The following is a 5,215-nucleotide window of genomic DNA, read 5'->3' on the forward strand; positions in this document are numbered from 1 at the left end:
AAAAAAAAAAACAATAAAATCCAAATAGAAGTAAGTTTCCATAAAAAAAGCATAAAAAAGAGTCTGTTCATGACTATTGTGGCATACATTTATACTTTATTTGAAAAGTGCATACATAGTTATGTATGTATGTATCGCTTCGTATGTTAATTAGACACATGTTAAGCCGTAATAGAAATTAGGCACAGTATTAATTTTTACAGCAATTCGTTGTGGCGCAGTTTGTGATATCAAATAATAGGGCGTTTCTCTAAATCTTGCAAGATTGCACGATAGCACGATAGCACCAAAATGCATAAATCCTACACGTCATTGCAGACTTGCAGCATGCTAAGGAGCTTTAAGAGAGCAAGCAGCAAAAGTCTGTGTCAAATATGTAGTGCTAGTGAAATTTGAAATGCACTACCACTAACCATATAGTGGTAGTGAAATTTGAAATGCACTATCACTGAAGCCCTAGTGGTAGTGAAAATCTCGATTTAGTGCAGCGTGCCCAACCCTGGTTATTGCACACATAGGAAAACTTTGCACACCGTACACTAGTTTTGCGAGGCTTAGAGAATCCACACAATATGTTTCAACATTTCTGACAGTTCATACTGTATTAATGGCAGATCCCTATATTTTTTGCTAAAAATTATAAAAAAGGAATTTTAGAAAATTTATTGGAAATTCGAATTGCCATTGAAATTTTTTATACCCATAGCTGGTACATTAGTACCAAAACAAAAAGGTACTGTTTTTTCTAACGGAATTAAAAAATCTTTTATTTTTTAATAGCCTTATTCATAAAAAATAAAGTAGCTTTATAAAAAGTTTATAAATTGAAAAATCTATAACAACGTCATTTAATAAAGCTCCTTAAACCTTCTTTATTTTTTATAAATAGGGCCATAAGACTTCTGCCAAAATATTTCGGAAAAATATCTACGTGAAAATATCTACAAAAATAGAGATTTTCTTATAAATAAAATAAGTTTCAGAAATATTTTTTCCAGAAAAATCACCTCAGATGATTGAAGAGATAAAACTTAAAACGTCTGCATAAAAATATTAAAAAATTTATTTAAATTCAAATCGTTCCTGCCCATTTCGTCTTGGATTACATTCTACTCTACTAATGTAGAGACATGTATTTCTTCCAAAAAAAAAAAAATCATATCTCCGAAAAAAAAAATTTAGCTACTAGGGATTCGGCTCGATTGTAGTTCAAAGTGCCTATTTTCTTGTGAAAAACTTTGAAAGAAATAAAATATATATGTAGATTTTCTAAAATTTAATTTCGAAAAATTTTTCATAAAAATAAATAAAAAAATCTATTAAAATAAAAATCGATAATTTTACCATTCTATCTTGAAGAGGCGATAGTTGAAACCCATTAGTTTTTACAAAATTCGTGTGCATTTGAAAAAAAGAATCCCCAGATATCGATTTTTACCTAAAAAAAAAAAACAAAATATCTTATAAGTCGGACCAACACACAACATACTTCTGTTTCATCGTAATTGAAAATCATGCCCGTACCTGACCGGTTGTCTTGAAATGGAAAGCATCATATGCATTAAAAAAAAAAAAAAAATTTTAAGTTAGTTTCATTACAAAAATCTTATTATTAATTTTCTAAAAAAAATTTGCTTGATTTGTTTACTTTTTGTCAATTAATGACTGGTTTTACAAGTGCTGCCACAAAATAATCAGCCGAGTTGGAGCGTTCTTGTGCAGCGTTCCAAAAGATGAGCGCTATTATTTGACTAGACTGAAAGAAATAATAGCCAAAACAGTAAAGTACAATTCTACGAAAAAAAAACAGTATCAATTCAGGACAATTCACAAATACCTACATACATACAGACGTGTTTATGTACAAACCCAAAAATTAAGGGAAATCCCCAAAAACTTTATTTTGAGAGTTCTACGAATGTTATTAATTAATTTCATGCTTCTAAGAACGAATATTTCGGCTTTGTTTAGAATTTAAGTTCACTTAAGAAACAAAATCAATCTTTCATCTCTCGAAATTTGCAAATTTGACGCTCGGTATATAAACATGATCGGCTGGGCGCTAAATGATATTGAAATTTAAAAATATTAAAGGGTGTCTAAAAATTGCACGGCTCAAAACTCGGAAAATTTCAGAAATATTACAAAAAATCGCACATCATTTCACTTTTTTAAATCAGTAGAAATTGGTGCCGGGTTTTCTCTCGGCGTTTAATGACAAACATTTCAATGACGTAGTTCGGTATGCAAAAATGTCCATTGCGTTACGTTTACAGTTATTCATTAAGTTCATTCCACATGGGATTTTGCAAATGGCACACATTTTATGTAATTTCAATACCTAGTAGAAATTCAGTGTAAAAAATACCCGCAATTTTTTTGTTCGAAAAAATTTCAACAAATTTCTACTTTTATTCATTTACATACATATTCCCCAAAAACTAAAGAACAAAAATATTGGCTTTTTCTTCTCCGAAATATCTATTAAAAGTGTAAACTTTTAAAAATTTTATTATAAACTGAAAAATTATTTTTTTCGCAATCTTGGCTTTAAACTATTCATGACCTATAAAAGTGTAAAAATTATATTTCACAACTTCAGCAACTTTTAATTTTGGAACACCCTTTATGTCGTATTTCAATGAAAATTAATCTAAATATTTTGAGTATCTTGTACACACGCAGCTACATACATACATACATGTATGTTTGCATACCTATTTATGTATGTACATCTGTTCATACTATGTATACATATGTACTTACAACTTTTAGCTTCATTCGCGTAAGTAAACCTCCCACCCCAAACCATCAGCAGGCGTAGAAGAAAGCCAGTAGTAACAGAAACACCACAGACTTTGTGGCTCTCAAGACTCGTGACCAGGGCTACCGACTTGACTCAAACAGTGCCATTTTTGGCCCTATTTTACTTCAAATGGCACTTAATTTTTCAATTTTGCACTTTTGAAAAAAGGTAATATTTTGCTCAGAAATTTTTTTTTTTATTTCTATAGTGTATACAACTGGTTTATTTTACCCTTTATTTTTCTATTTGGCACTTTTTTATCCTCAATATGACACTTCCTAGCTACGTATAGTTGGCAACCCAGCTCGTGATGTAGTTTGGTCGCAGCTAAAGAGTTATGGTCTGATTATGGCAAATTAACGTAACTTACAGGCTCTCACTTAAAAATTCTCTTAAATGGATGTTACTTAAAGCTCAGTTAGTCTAGACTTAACTTAATTTAACTTACCATAAGAAATCATCAGCGATTACTCAACACGTCCAGAAGCGGAAATTTTTTTTTTGTGCCACATCACAAAATCCACGCAAAAAAAATAAACAGGTTCTTAGTTGCTTGCGGTAAGTTTTAACTAAGCGCCAACACAGTTTGTCATATAACAGGTTGGGCAAAACATTAAGTTAAGTTAAGTTACAAAAATTAAGTCTAGACTAACTGAGCTTTTATAATTGAACAGCCGAAACTTAACGTAACTTAATCCCACGTCGAATACTGTTTAATTTTGATTTTCTAAGTTCTAAGTTCCGTTAAGTCAAGTTAAGTTGCCATAATCAGGCTTTTAAGGTGCCACTATCATCAACACCTTTTCAGGCGTTGCAGTCTACAATCGACGAGCTGGTTTGTAGTGCTCTCAGGGATGCCAGGGATGCGTGCAAATTGCTTCACTCCAATGGAATTTTAGCTTTGTGGGGATTGGGTTAATAGTTGCAAAATTAAGGCAAAAATAAATATTTGACAATAATATCACACGCATTTGTATGTAAGTATGAATAAATATGTATATCGTTACCTTAATAAAGAAAGCCCTATCTCACATCGTCGCAGAGCTACCTCCTTGACGAGCCTGGAGGCGACCGTTCTTTTGGAAAGGGCCCATATGACCGCCTAGCTATCTGAAAATATAACTAGAAAAGCGCCTTTTAGGCCCTTCTCAATGTTCAATCTGGCTCAAATTGAGATTGCTAGTACCTCGGCCTGAAAGACCGTGCACCAAGTACCCATGGCAATAGAAAGTTTGGTGCAAGGTCCAAGGCTCCTGCTCTGCGCTCCATATTTCCTCCGTCTGTGTAAGAGTTCACTAGTTCTAGTAAATCATTTGACCAGATATCTCGATCTGGAATTTTGCCCTGAAATTTCCTCCCAAGGCGCGTCGGCGAACTCGCACATTCCTAGGCCTGGTATTTTCTCAAAATACCTTTGTGTTGTGTCTTGTTTTTAAGAGTACTGTCAGAATTTTGCATTTGCAAATTCCTCGAAGCTGCTGCTGCTTGGACAAAAATGTGGTGTGGGGTTAAACCTAGGAGCGACTCTTAAGGCCGCGGTTGAACACGTTCTCATTGTAGAGCCATCCTTTACAGTGTTTTCAGACGCGAAAAGGGCAGTTTTTTGCAGTGTTTGTGGCAATGTTAAACTGAAAAGTCTTCCATAGGACCACATGGCCCTTGTGGCTTTACTAAGAGTTTTGTCTAGCTGGAAATTCCAGGTCGTCCGCATAACCAACAGCATCGTAACCACTTTCCTGTAGTTTGGTTAAGAGATCATCCACGACGAGAGACCAGAGTAGAGAAGAAAGAACATCTCCCTGTGGGCACCCTCTTGTGGCTCTATTTCTTCTATTCTTTTATTGTTAAGTTGGATAAATTTTTTTGAATTCTGTGCAAACTTTGAAACTGTTATTTATTTTTTCTTGCAGCGGGTGCAATTTTGCTTGTTAACGTTTACGTTTACGTTAACGTTAAAATCTGAGTCATCGCTCATGGCGATTTTTGTTTTACATAAGCATCAACGTTTGAGTCACTTCTACGCACTATTCAACTGAGTTTTGCTCCATGACTAAGTTTGCCAAAGCCTGTTGGTAGTACCAATTGTCTGAAAAATAAATAAAATAAAACATTAAGCATATCACAAATAATTGCTGTTAAATATCTGAATCACCACCTTTTATCACCCTATTCTTTACATTCGCGGGGCCACATTTAAAAATACTAAACGGGAAATTGAGACAGTGTTGGCAACCCTAGTTACTCTTTTCCAGCAAATTATCTGCAATAAGCGAGTCATACAAGTATGTAAATATGCGCTCACCCATTTTTACACGCTGCTTTAGTATCTATACAATGGTTGTTGAACGATCTTTTAGATAGCCGCTTTTCGTTGTGTATTCTTATTATTATTTTTACGTTTTTTTTTAA

This window comes from Rhagoletis pomonella, unplaced genomic scaffold (assembly GCF_013731165.1).
Source record: "Rhagoletis pomonella isolate Grant_MI unplaced genomic scaffold, Rhpom_1.0 Rhpom_scaffold_00002, whole genome shotgun sequence".
Taxonomy (NCBI): domain Eukaryota; kingdom Metazoa; phylum Arthropoda; class Insecta; order Diptera; family Tephritidae; genus Rhagoletis; species Rhagoletis pomonella.